The following is a 14,765-nucleotide window of genomic DNA, read 5'->3' as shown; positions in this document are numbered from 1 at the left end:
CCTTGAGTATGACTATATGCTTAGTCCTGTACGTCCTCCTGGTGAATCATCAAACCTGGGGGTGGTCTTGAGGACTCCTGACACAAGCCCAAACAAAACTTATCTTTGAGCCATGTCCAGTCCACAGGATATTACTTTTTAACTTCTAATCTAAGAATTGGTCATGGGCAGGACAAGCACCGCTCCAAAATGGAGCATTTTTCCATGCCTTATTTCATTTAATCCTCACAACCCTGCAAAATAAACATTTTTATAATCCCATTTTACACATGAGGAAACTGAGACTCAGAGAGCTTAAGCTTGCATTAAGTCAAATAATCTATAAATAAAAGAGTAAGGACTCAAACAGAATTAAATCCCATTTTATTTCCATATTGCCTCTTTGAAATTATATTTCCCTCCTCATGTTAAAATTTCAGAATCACTTTATTTTTCATTTCTTATGCATAGCATTTATATCTCTGGAGCTAAAGGGTTCTTATCACTTTTCTTTCTTGAAATATCTGCCTTTCTCTTATTCCATTCCAATCTTACCTTCTTGTCAGCCATGAATGAAGCTTTCCGAGCCTGTATGGAAAGTGGAAATAGGCGTGGACAAGAGAAGGGAAGGATAACCCAGCAGTTTGGCCCACCTTTGCTGGCCTGTCAGGAATCTCAATAACAGGGTCTGAAGTGGTGTGGAGAATGCAGGACTAATTTGGGTCCACATCCAAGAGAGGATATGATGATTATTACTGACTCCTAGACTACAGAAGTTTTTGTCAGCGGGACAATGATAGTTGTTCCAGAGGAATCCATGGTGTTTGAAGCAACTCTCACTCAGCATCTAAGGGACAGTGGAATACTTGGGGTATCAGGTTAAGAGGGTAAGAAATGAACAGGCAGGTTGTCAGGGCCCTGGCTGAGGTCCAGGAAAAATTCCAATCTCAGGAAAAATCGACAAGAAAAACAGGAATCTGGGTAGAAGACCCATTCTGTTTTTTTTTTTTTAATTTTTTTTTAACGTTTTATTTATTTTTTGAGACAGGGAGAGAGCATGACCAAGGGAGGGTCAGAGAGAGGGAGACATAGAATCTGAAACAGGCTCCAGGCTCTGAGCTGTCAGCACAGAGCCCGACGCAGGGCTCGAACTCACAGACCGCGAGATCATGACCTGAGCCAAAGTGGGACGCCCAACCGACTGAGCCACCCAGGCGCCCCTAGAAGCCCCATTCTAAGACCTGAACTCCTGGAGTCAAAATTTAGGAAGGGAAAATGCAGCTTGATGGCTAAGTAAGTACTCTAGAGTCCTCATCTAGTCCACTGACTATCAAGCTTAGAACAGCAAGATGAGTTTGAGCCTCTTTTCTGAGTAGCCTTCTAGGTAAAGATAGAACTAAGTTCATAAAGCTGATCAGACCTGCGTCTGGGCAAAAGTGTAGGGACTGGCACTTCTTACCTAAGGAATACACCAAAATAGGTTTCCTTAGCTTTGCAATATTGATACAACACATCTCTTGAAAGATTCAATGAAAGATACATGAACACTAAATGATACTCAGAGAGATACCATTTCAATGGACTCTTGAAATTATATATTTTTTAAAAAAGATTTTATTTTGGGGTGAATCACTGGGTGATTCAGTTGGTTAAGAGTCCGACTTGAGCATAGGTCATGATCTCATGGTTTGTGGGTTTGAGCCCTATGTCGGGATCTGTGCTGACAGCTCAGAACCTGGAGCCTGCTTCAGATTCTGTGTCTCCCTCTTTCTCAGCCCCTTCCCTGCTTGCGCTCTCTCTCTCAAAAATAAATAAACATAAAAAAATTTTTTAAATGATTTTATTTTTATGTAATCTCTACACCCAACAGGGACCTCGAACTCACAACTCAGATCAGTCACACGCTTTACCAACTAAGCCAGCTAGGGGCCCTGAGATTATATACTTTTTTTAAATAAAGTATCATATTACCAATGTGAATGATTATTCCCTTACCAAATGTTCTATGGATATTTTAATGCTAGGTAGTCTCAGTTATAAATATCAGGCTTATGAGTATCCTGTGCATTTATGCATCCACTAATACCTGTTGATATCACACGTGGTCACTATGTGCCTTATGGTCATTGTGCAGTCATACTGACTAACATTTGTTGCATATTTATTCTGTAATCTGCACTGTTTATTTATGTGCATTAACTCTTCATTGATCTCAATAACAGTATGAGGTAGGTTACATCCATTTTAAAGGGAGAAAACTAAAACACAGAAAAGTTCAGTACTTTTTGTTGTATGTGAAAATGTTCTTAGCTTCAAGCAATAAACAATTTAGAAAGAGAGATCAGACATACCTAAATACAGACAACCAGTCACACTGCCTCCCCATATATTCACCCAAAAGCTGCCTTGATCCTAAATATTCCCATCCTCTGTTCTAGTTGGCATTCAAGCTACTCTAATGCCACCTGTTGGCCAGCATGGGAATCTATCTGACTCAGTACCTTTCCTATAATCCTATTCTGGTGGGATTTTGTCCTACATCACCCCCATTTTTTTTTCTAGTTTTAAATATCCACTTTATTCCACACAATACTCAACACATACCATTTACATCTGAAGAAGAGATGGCTATGATACACCTATGGTAAAACACTTACTCTAAGAAATTTAATCCACTGTGAAATACCAAATGGATGATTTCAGAAACATGAAAGAGTTTCTTTGCTATAGAGAATTCAAGTGAGGAATGGAGATGCGTAAAAAGGTTTCTTAAAGGAAAAAAAGGATGATACTCTGGACACATTTTGTTTTCTGTACCTCACATTCTTCTCCTGCATTGTCTAATGTCCATAATGTTAGGTTGTCACTAAGCTACTGCATGATAAGAGTTCTGTCTTTGTATGAGTCTTGATTCAGTACATTAGGTTCTGTGATGGCTTCATCAAAAGTGGTTTTAGCTATGACACAAAAATAGACACATAGATTAATGGAGCAGAATAGAGACCCCAGAAATAAACCCATGCATATATGGTCAACTAATCTACATCATGCAAAAGAATAAAATAGGACCAGTTACTTACACCATACACAAAAATGAACTTAAAATGGATTAAGACCTAAATGTGAGACTTGAAACCATAAAGCTCCTCAAAGAAAACATAGGGCATAATTTATTTGATACTGGCCACAGAAATATTTTTCTATATGGGTCTCCTCTAGCAAGGGAAACAAAAGCAAAAATAAACTGTTGGGATTACATCAAACTAAACAGCTTTTGCACAGCAAAGAAAACCATCAACAAAATGACAAGGTAACCTACTGAATGGGAGAAGATATTTGTAAATTATATATTCAAGAAAGGGTTCATATCCAAAAGATATGAAGAGCTTATATAACTGAATGCCAAAAAGGAAAACAACAAATAATCTGACTAAAATAGGCAGAAGACTCATATAGACATTTTTCCAAAGAAGTCATAGAGATGGGCAACAGACACATAAAAAGATGCTCAACATCACTAATCATCAGAGAAATGCAAATCAAAACCATAATGTGATATCATTACCCTACATGTGTCAGAACGACCAGAATCAAAAAGACAAGAAACAAATGTTTGTGAAGATGTAGAGAAGAAAGAACCCTCACACACTGTTCATGGGAATGTGAATTGGTACAGTAACTATGGAAAACAGTTTGGAGGTTCCTTTAAAAATTAAAAATAGGGGCACCTGTGTGGCTCAGTTGGTTAGGCATCCAACTTCGACTCAGGTCATGATCTCGCGGTCCGTGAGTTCGAGCCCCGCGTCGGGCTCTGGGCTGATGGCTCGGAGCCTGGAGCCTGCTTCTGATTCTGTGTCTCCCTCTCTCTCTGCCCCTCCCCCATCCATGCTCTGTCTCTCTCTGTCTCAAAAAAAAAAAAAAACATTAAAAAAATGTAAAAAAAAATTAAAAATAGAATTACTATGTGATCCAGAAATTCCGCTACTGGATATTCAAAGTCTATATGCACCCCTATGTCCTTTGCAGCATTATTTACAGTAGCCAAGATATGGAAGCAACACAAGTGTCCATCAATAGATGAATGGGTAGGGGTGCCTGGGTGGCTCAGTCAGTTAAGCATCCAACTTTTGATTTCGGCACAGGTCATGATCTCACTGTTCATGGGATTGAGCCCTGTGCCGGGCTCTGTGCCATCAGCTTGGGATTCTCTCTCTCCCTCTCTCTCTCTGATCCTCCCCTGTTCACATTTTCTCTCTCTCAAAAGTAAATAAATAAACTTTAAAAAGTAGATGAATGGATAAAGAATGTGTGGGGTGAAATATTACTCAGCCAAAAAAAAAAAAAAAAAGAATGAGATGAGATCTTGCCATTTGCAACAACATAGATGATGGACCTAGAGGGTATAATGCTAAGTGAAAGATAAGAGAAAGACAAATACCAAATAAAGAAAGAAAAAAAAAGACAAAGAAAACTCTTTTAAAAAATGTTTTTTCCATTTTATTTTTTATTTAAATTCAAGCTAGTGGGGGTGCCTGGGTGGCTCAGTCAGTTAAGCACCAGGCTTCAGCTCAGGTCATGAGCTCACAGTTCCATTGGTTCAAGCCCCGTGTGGGGCTCTGTGATGACAGCTTAGAGCCTAGAGCTGTCTAGCCTAGAGCCTAGACAGATCCTCTGTCTCCCACTTGCACTCTCTCAAAAATAAATAAACATTAAAAAAATTAAATTCAAGTTAGTTAACATATAGTGTAGTATTGGTTTCAGGGGTAGTATTTAGTGATTCATCACCTACATACAACACCCAGTGCTCATCCCAACAAGTGCCCTCCTTAATGCCCATCACCCATTTGGCCCATCCCTCCACTCTCCTCTCCTCCAACAACTCTCAGTTTGTTCTCAGTATTTAAGAGTTTCCTATGATTTGCCTCCCTGTTTTTATCTTATTTTTCCTTCCCTTCCCTATGTTCATGTTTAATTTCTTAAATTCCACATATGGGTGAAATCATATGACATGTATCTTTCTCTGACTGACCTATCTTGCTTAGAATAATACACTCAAGTTCCATCCACATTGTTGTAAATGGCAAGATTTCATTCTTTTTGATCACGAAATAATATTCCATTGTGTATATATACCACATCTTCTTTGTCCATTCATCAGTCAATGGACATTTGGGCTTCATTTTATTTATGTTAGAGAGAGAAAGAGAGTGAGTGGGGGAAAGGGGGAGAGAGAGAGAGAGAGAGAGAGAGAGAGAGAGAGAGAGAGAGAGAGAATCTTAAGAAGACTCCACACTTCATGCAGAGCCCAACATGGGGCTTAATCCCATGACCCTGGTATCATGACCTGAGCCAAAATCGAGAGTCAGGACACTAAACCAACTGATCCACCCAGGTGCCCCCAAAAAGCTGACTCTTAAATACAAAGACCAATCTGGTGGTTGCCAGAGGGCAAGTGGGTGGGGAGAATGGGGGGTAGATACGGAGGTTTAAGAGTAACCTATGGTGATGAGCACTGAGTAATGTATAGAAATGCCAAATTATTATGTTATACACCTGAAACTAATATAACACTATATGTTAATAATACTTCAATAAAACAACAACAACGACAACAACAAAAGTGTTGCCAGTGTGCAGGCAAGTTCCGGGTTATTAAGTATCTCATAGTAAAGTACAGAAAAGTTAAGAGTCAACCCAAGGTGGATGGGTGTGTGGGTTGCATCTCTTTATTGTTTATATCAATGCCTTTTGGGAAGCTTCTCCAGAATTATCTATAGTTTGTTTTCTGTTTTCACCATGTGCAACAAAGTTTTCTAGAAGTAAACTCCATTTTCAGATAAAAGACTTTTCTTTTTGGATTAGTTGCATTGGCTGTTAAGTGTTTATCCAACAACTGCAGGACAGTGGTGCAGATGGATCTCAGTTCAGACTTTACTTTCTCCCAGTAGTTCTTAATTAGTAGCAACTTCTTATCAGACATGTTGCTCTTCTGCTCTATGTTCAAGAAGATCCTCCAGGGGCACCTGAAGCCCCTGAAGATGTTCTTATAGGCCACCTAGAGCAGACTCCATAATGGCCTTCATGCAGGTGGGTATGCTGGAGCACTGAGCCTGCTCGGCCAGCTTCGCCTTCTGGATCACTCTTTGTTCTCTTTGGCGTGCAGGCTGCATTCAGGGCTGGTGGGGCTCCAGGACGAGGACACAGAGGAGAGCGAGGGCAAGGCACTGAGGGAGTAAGCACTGATAAGATATGGAAGAGTCCTCCTCAAGAGCATTCTCATCTCTGCAGCCACTTTGATCTACCTTTGGCTTTAGCAGAGGACCCTCCTGGAGGCAAGGGGCAGGCTGTGGCCTACACACCATTTTTAACTGGTCTTTCTTTTCAGTTCCAATTCTTGGCTTACTCACAGAAAAATTTCACTCCCACTTTCTTTGCTCCATTTGCAAACTCAAAGAGTACTTCCTATGTGTCTACCACCTTGAGGATCATGCTCTTGACCTTCCTGCAGAAGAGTCCCAATACTGGGGGTAAAATCAATGATAACAGAAAACTTGACTCCAATGTGTTTAAAAGTTGTTCACATTCCCTCTCAGAATCATCATGAAGTCCTCAGTGACCACTTCATTCTCTTTCACTTAAATCCATATTTTGCTAAATACCAACATTCAAGATAAAGATTTCTCATCCATCTAGTCTTAGGATATTAGAGTTGGAGGGAGCCACAGAGACCATTTGGAACTTAACCCTTCTGTTTAAGGTTCTACTCTGTTTGCCACCTAAAATCCATTTCATAGGGAGCCTTTTATTTATTGTATGACTGGATCTCCTTCCTGATTCTACATTTTTCTCCACAGCCCCTGCTGTCATTCATAAAGGAAGGCCTATGTTGGTAGCTAGGATGGGCTCCTTCAATAATTAGGCATGCCATGCCTCTGGCAGGTCTCACTTCTTTGTTGTTGTGCTACTGGTTTATTTACATTACATTCTATTATGTCAATGACATTTAAATCCTGGAAGTTTGTATTTATAAACAGAAGCCAGTACATTCCTGGAAAAATACTATATATATATGTATATACATATATATACACACATAGTCTGTACATATATATATATATATATACACACACACATATATATAACAAAAACAAGATACAATTAACAGTTAATATGATAGTTGGGTAGCTTAATGAACATCTTGCTTCTCTGAGGTCTCATCTGGGATTTTAGAGTGAAGTATATCCAGAGGCTGCCAGTGGCAATTTATGAAGGAGCTGTAGAGTTCTACACGCTTCACCATAAACTCTTTAATTCCTCAATATTCAAATGAAGATTTGGATCTTCTAGTAGCTTTTCATCTTAGTTTTCAGCCAAGATCTGTGGTTTCCTCAGGTGTAACTGAAGATTTAGCTGGGTGTCTTGAGTAATAAGGTGGTATCCAGCTCCATCTACTACAGCCACAGCTGTAGCCGGAAAGAGAACAATAGCTACGCTGTTGCTCAAATCATTTGCCAAAGAGGCAATCCTGTCAGGGCTAGAACTTGGCTTCACTCTTTGCTAATACCAGTTATAATTATTTTGTTGACTGACGCCAAAACCTGCACAACTCTCCTGTCCTTCCATTAGACAGGAGTTAACCATGAGATGGATTAACTGCTAGGCTTCCAGGGCCCCAATTCCCCACTCCTCTTGTTACACTAGGGACGCCAAGAGTGGCACAAAGGATGGCAAAGTTGTCAGCTGTTCTGAGCTTAGGGTTTCAGCATTATTTCCCACTACCGCCCTCTAAGTAGTTTCTAAGAAGAAAAAATAAGTATCTCCTTTATTGAAGGCTTTCTTCTCATATCCTATTATTTTTGGCAATGGCAGAGCTGAAAGGGACCTAGGAATTGCTGGTCCCATAATTTCAGGGATGTCCTCTTCCCAATTCTTTAATATTGACCTTTGACAGTTCCTCAGTCTAATATAAAGTGCTTTGCAAAATCAGCTTTAGGGCTCCCCTTCTAACCACACTTCAGCCTCCCATCCATCCTAAATAGAACTTCTGGACATGCCATTGTCTCCTGGAGACCTTTATCAGGGCAATGACTCAAAGCAGGAGTTTGCTGTTTTTCCTGAAGGCCACATTCTATCCTTTGAAGCCCTCATTCTTCTAAACTGAATAGAATTAGAGGTACCTCAATCTTCTCTACATGGTTTGCATATGTGCAGGAGCAAGAGAACCCTGCATCACAGCCTGGCTTCTCAGCTAGCTCGTGGGTCATGTTCTTCAGAGTTTGTAGTATGTGGTTAGGGCATTTCTTAGTTTCAGCGTGGACAAAGTTCCCTTCTCTAATTGGCTTCTTTCAGTTCCTTTTAGTAGGTATGGAATGGGAAGGAATTTTTTTTTAATGTACTTTTTCCACGGCCTTTCTTACCCTTTCATTTTACAAGTGAAGAAATTGAGGGACAGAGAGATAAAATGATTTGGTTGGATTCACACAGATAGAGAAGAGCAGAACAAAGGACTGAACCCAGGGTACTTGCTTCATAGACAAACGCTTTATTTACCTGTTTGACTTTTAAAAAATGTTTTATGTATTTTGATAGAGAGTGTGCGTGCATGCATGTGTGAGTGGGGGAGGGGCAGAGAGAGAGACTCTTAAGCAGGCTTCACACTCAGTGAAGAGCCCAGCATGGGACCAGATCACAGGACCCTGGGATCATGACCTGAGCCAAAATCAAGAGTCAGGTGTTTAACCCACTGAACTATCCAGGTGCCCCTGACCCATTTTATTTAAAAATCAATATTGTAACTGTTTTTATCATGAAATATTTAATATTCAACTACATTATGGATTCAGTTAATGACATCACCTCAGAAATGAATCCTTATTTAAATCAACTTTTCCTATGGGAAACTACATTTTTAAATCCAAATATTCAATTTCCTTGGTGTCAGTCGATTCATGCCAGTAAAATACTGTAGACTGGTGGCTTAAACAACAGACATTTATTTCTCACAGTTCTGGAATCAGGGGATTCCAAGATCAAGGTTGGTAGATTCCACGGTTTGTGGATGGTTCCTTCTTGCTGTGTCTTCATATGGGGGTTGGGGAGTTAGGGGAGAGAGAGAGGAGCACAAACACTAATCTCATCATGAGAACCCCACCCTCATGTGGTCTGTAAGTAGACGTTTCTGACTATTTCCTAAACTGTCCTTTCCTTGAGCTCTTATTTGCAGTATGGGCCTGGGCTTGTCCTTCTCCTGTGTATACGGTTACCCTGTTTCATCTAAACTGTCAACTCCTTGAAAGTAATTATTACCATATTATGGAGATTTTTTAGTAGTTCTGCAAAAACATATATGATCATTAAAATTAAACGAAGTGCAAAATTTGTTAGAGATCACATTTAAATAAAATGATTGAAATTTGAAGAGAAAGTCAATGTAAGCAACAGAACTTTTTTTTCAGAGAGTAACCTTTGTATGAAATGGAGGATTGGACTAAGTCACTTGTTGAGGTTCCTTTTGGACCTAGGGTTCCATCATGACCTTATTAGCAATGGAGTGGCAGAAAGCAATGGGATAGCCGATCTGGGCAGGCTTGTGACTTGCTTATAGTCAAAAGGATATGGTGGAAGTGACACTATATGACTTCTGAGGCTAGGTCATTAAAGGTGATGCAGTTTCTGTCTTTTTGGCTGGAACACTTTGGTTTTATAGCCCTAAAGTGCCCCTAATACTGTTAAAGCTTGTCACTGTCTGATGTCACTAGCATGAGAGTCCCTGAGCCTGACTCACAGAAACCATAATAGAATGACTGTTGTTTTACTCCACTAAGCTGGAGGTGGTTTATTACAAAGCACTGTGACGAGAGCAAGTAAGTTAATATTACTGGAAGAAATAAACAAGGACTGGGAAGACCTGGGAGGGAAAGAAGTAAAAATGAGAGAAATCTGCACTTCGGTAGTTTTTAAAGAGCTAATTACAGCGTATGTCATATAGAGAATGGATTTGTTTGTGTATGTGGCGGGGGTGGGGGGTGGTGAGCGTACACAAGCACTCATGGATATGTGCCCAGTCGGGGAGGAGGGTACCAATCTGCACGCTCTACTTTGGGAACTTAAACAAAAAAAAAGATTATCTAAGAATTCTATTTTCATATGGACCCAAAAGTCTACAAGACGAAATATGAAGATTTGGAATTGATATCATAGTATTTTCCACAATTAATACTTACTACAAGACAGTCTTATTACAAGACAGTGATGAGACAAAAATTATACCCACCCTGACTTTGGTTTTGTTTTTTTAAAACTGGCCTTTAAAATTACCCCACCTACTCTCAAGAGGATCCCTGAGGTGTTGAGAATAACTGCACTGGAACCTCTCTCCTAGCCTCAGTCCTCTGTCTCATGCCCATCCCATGTCCATTCTTTAGTAGAGGTACTGCAGTGACTAAGATTCCAGGCTCTAGAAAGACTGCCTGGTTTTGAATTATGGCTTCTCCATCCACTAGTTAGGTGGCTTTAAAATTCCAACAATTGGGATATTCCTTTTAAAGAAAGAAAAAATCAAGGGAATTGCCCAGAGCCTACCCGCCCCAGAGAAAGAGGGACCGGTTAAGAATAAGCTTCAATGAGTAAGAGACTTAAAAAATATAAACATACAGGATGTTATAAGCTGCCATAAAATGAACTTCATTTTGAATCTAAAAGTTAACCTAGAAAAATAATGAAGGAAAGAAATCTCACTTTGTAAGAAATCAAGAAAAGTAAGAGAGTTCTCTATATTGACTGGAAGAAAATGAAGAAATTAGATTCTGAATCAGATTACCTTTTTGTATATAATATGTGTACAAAGATTTCCTCAAATATAGTACAAAAGTTTTGTGCTTTAATTGCATGGCTAAGATAAAACAGGCAGATGACCCAGTATGGACCAAGAGTAATAAAGGAGAAGACAAAATATTCTTTGGATAGATATGGCAAAAATAAAAACAACACCCGCATTTGAGAAATTGTAGGCAACCTCCATTTAAGGGATACCTTTGACTGGTTTCACCAAAGATACAAGGCTTCAATTTACCAGCAACATAGCTCCCTTCCTTCCTTTGTGTTGCTCAGGCCTAGGCTATGTACAAAACAAACAATTCTGGAACCAAGCAGATCTCTAAAATCCAGGAGACACCATTCAAGCACACGAGATAAGATAAATATTTGGATATGTACACAAAAGCCAGTCTGCTTTCCTGATAAAATGATTTTGCAGAGTTTTATGCTTTTCTAAGAGACTATGAAAATCAAATTATTTTTTCTTCAAGTAGCACTCATACTCAGCCTCCTAAGACCCTGATAAGCAGCTAGTTTATAATACAGATATGAAAACCCCTGTCTTTTAATATTCTTTGGGAAATAATAGGAAGTAAAGATCCATGGAATTAAAATACTTTCCCCAGTACTAGGGATGGAAAGTATGAAAATTTATTTCATTTCATTTATTTAATGAAAATAAACTGAGTGATAACAATTAAGGTGATAACAATTAAGGTAAGTTTGAAATGGGGAGTAGTTGCAACCTTGACTGGTCCCAGTTAATGAGACAAAGCTCTCACCTATTTGAATAAGGAAACCAAGAGTCAAAGATGTGTTATTCATTTGTGCATAGGGGAAAAAGACATGCTAAAATTCTTCTTAACAAAGAACCTCATAAATATTTAATTACCTTTTAAAAAGTAGAGAGGTCACTAACATTTTTTTTAATGTTTATTCATTTTTGAGAGATAGAGAGACAGAGCACAGGTGGGGGAAGGGCAGAGAGAGAGGGAGACACAGAATCAGAAGCAGGTTCCAGGCTCTGAGCTGTCAGCACAGAGCCAGATGTGGGGCTCAAACTCATGAATTGTGAGATCATGACCTGAGCCGAAGTTGGATGCTTAACTGACTGAGCCACCCAGGAGCCCCCAGAAATGTCATTTTTAAAATAATTACCGGGGAAGCAAATTATTAAGATAACCAGTTAGACCCGCAGACTGTTGCACGTTGTAGAGAACTTTTCAACCTCTCAGGTCTGGCTTCCTTTAAAAGACTCCTTTGTATAAATACCTTTCAAAGAGAGTTTTATAACAACAGAAAACAGTTAGGTATTATGTTTTTATGAGTGTCCCCAAACTGAACAGGAAAATTAGACTGATACTTTTCTGAACATTCTAGATTCAACCTTTTATCAGAAATACCTTTATACTGCTGAACAATGTCTGCTTCTCTATAATAAAAGAAAGAACACTTCTCACCTTCTTTGTTTTTCTGAAAAATTCCAGGGATACTTAGCAGGAAAAGGGCAAAACTTAAAGTTTAAGTTTGTTAGAACTTCTGGCGGCAACTGATAGAGACCCAGCCGAGCTACACAGAAAGGGAAAATGGCAGAGATGCAGGGCCAGGGCCCCAAGCACCAATGGGAAATCAAAAGAGGCTCTCTACCCTAGGTCTCTGCTTCCCCTCCAAGTCTTCATTCTTCTCTCTTCCTGCACACTAGCTGTCTCTCTAGGCCACAGGACAGAAAATACCCACCATCAACAACTCCTTTTCTAGAGTTCAAGACAGCTGAAATCCTCAGGCCTAATTCCAAATCCCCAGGGAAGGAGTCTCACTGGCCCATCTTGATCCCCAGGGTGAGTGTATGTCCCTCATTCTTGCAAAATGATTCCATTCCAGGTGATTGCCTTTATACATTTCATAGGTTAAGTAACCCTATTACATTGGAAATATAATAAACTCTGTATCAGTACATTTCAAGCTATTATCATTGCCTATTTGTGATGGTGTTTTCAGAGCAGTAATAACAAGCTCACTCAAACTAGTGTTTCCATTTCAACTGATTTATTTGCAAGAAACAAGTTTATATGCTAATATGCAATTCTGATTCACATGAACTATCCATTAAAAAGTTAGAAGTGTCTTTTTAAGCTCATAAGCACTGAGAAGCAATGGTCTTACCTTGTCTTATGAAGAGAAACAAGGGAGAAAACTTGGGGAGTAAAAGATATTGTTCAATTTACAAAAGTCTGAGTATGGATGTTTGATTTTTATCAGATGATCTATTTTCTTCTATTTTATCATAATAATCTATTTTTCTAATTTCATAAAAATAGATACGAGATAAGCACTATTTAGGAACCACTCAGTAAAAAGCTGGTGTTGCCTATGCTTTCCATCTGTGGGAGAATTTGGAATATAAAGAATTGAAGAAAATTTTGATTACTCAAGAAAATGCCCATTTATTCAATTGACAAATATCTATTATGTTTTTGCTATTGTCTGGTGCTTGGCATACAGTGACCAACAAAACAGACAGATTCCTTTCCCTTTCAGAGATTACATCTAGTGGGAGAGACAGTTAATAAACAAGTAAATCCATAAAATTATGTCAGGTGGTGATAAGAAATATAAAGGAAAATAAAAACAGTATGAAGGGAAAGAGTGCAAGAGGTTCTAGTTTAAATAGAGTGAATGGTCAAGGAAGCCTCTTTGAGGTGATACTTGACAAGAATCTAAAGGAAATAAAAGGAGTAAACTATGTTAATATTTGGGAGATAATGAGTTTTGAAATTCTGAGTGTGGTTGATTCCCAAACAGACTCCAACAAGCTTCTTAAAGTCATCAAGTGAATTTTCCTACAGGACAATCTTAGTTTAGGCAGTGAATGTACTGGTTCATGTGCCCTCCATCAGCTCTGCCACTGCAATCTCTGGTTCTGCCCCCACCATCATTCTCCTGTTCATCTTGGGCTACAAAACACCACCAACAATACTAAGTGCCTCGGTTCTTTACAAGACTTTCTGGAGAATGGCACAACTCTTTCAGCCAACCTTTAGATGGTCATCCTAAGAGTGGTAAGGGTGGAGTAAGGGGACGTGTATATGTATGCAGGGACTTTTATTCTCATCCCTTTATCTCTATCAGCTGCCCAGACAAACCTGACAAATAAATATACAATGAAGTCATAGTGTACTTATATACAAGCAACTTCAAAATAAGCGCCCAAAGTGAGTTCCCCTCCCCCATCCTAATATCTTCAAACACACATGCATGAAAGCAAATGCTGTTCCCAATGTCCCCAAATGGAAATTCTGGCACCAATACTGACTGGCCTCATATGGTTAAAGCTCATTTGGCTCTCACTAGCTAGCTTTCCCTTCTGAATTTACAGTTCCCATGTTGTCGTAAGCTGGGACCCCAGGAGCCAACTCTAAGACTAAGTTAATGTGTATGATGTTCATTAAGGGATGCCTTGGGATCAGCAACTGTGGAAGGGAAGGCAAGGAAGCAAGAGTAGACAGAGGGAGAAGTTGATGCTGCTGTGATGCAGTCCCAACGACAGGCTGACCTGATGCTACAGGGAACTCTAGAGCTGGAATGGTCCTTCTGCACTGCCTAAGGTGGGCCAAAAAGAGTAGATCTTTATACTCCCACACTGATCAATTATTTTGAAGAAGCCCAAGCCACAGAGAAAGGACATGTATACATGTTCTAGCCAAAAGCCCTTGCTGAGGTCCCAGCCAACAGCCCACATCTCCTGTACACATGTGGGTGCAGAAGCCTCAAGATGACTCTAGCTCCAGCCACAGTCTGACTGTAGCCACAAGAGCCTGGGCTTAACTGAGTCTAGTTAGCCTCCAAAGCCATGAGTGATGATGATAATAATAATAAATAAATAGACTATCGTTCTGGGCAACTGAGTTGAGGTGGTTTATTACACACAGTCTAATTGATAATTAGAACAGTGAAGAATTCTACTAAGAAAC

The 14,765-nt window shown here is 39.5% G+C and overlaps 1 pseudogene; it reads right to left on the bottom strand.

The window, feature by feature from the left end:
* Positions 1-453: 453 nt before the first annotated feature.
* Positions 454-6,149, bottom strand: LOC124501970 (14-3-3 protein theta-like; annotated as a pseudogene).
* Positions 6,150-14,765: the final 8,616 nt, after the last annotated feature.

This window comes from Lynx rufus, unplaced genomic scaffold (genome assembly GCF_022079265.1).
Source record: "Lynx rufus isolate CCGP_SWC_20201006 ecotype Redwood Valley unplaced genomic scaffold, mLynRuf1.p SCAF_7, whole genome shotgun sequence".
Taxonomy (NCBI): Eukaryota; Metazoa; Chordata; class Mammalia; order Carnivora; family Felidae; genus Lynx; species Lynx rufus.
This window is presented reverse-complemented; position numbering and strand designations above follow the sequence as displayed.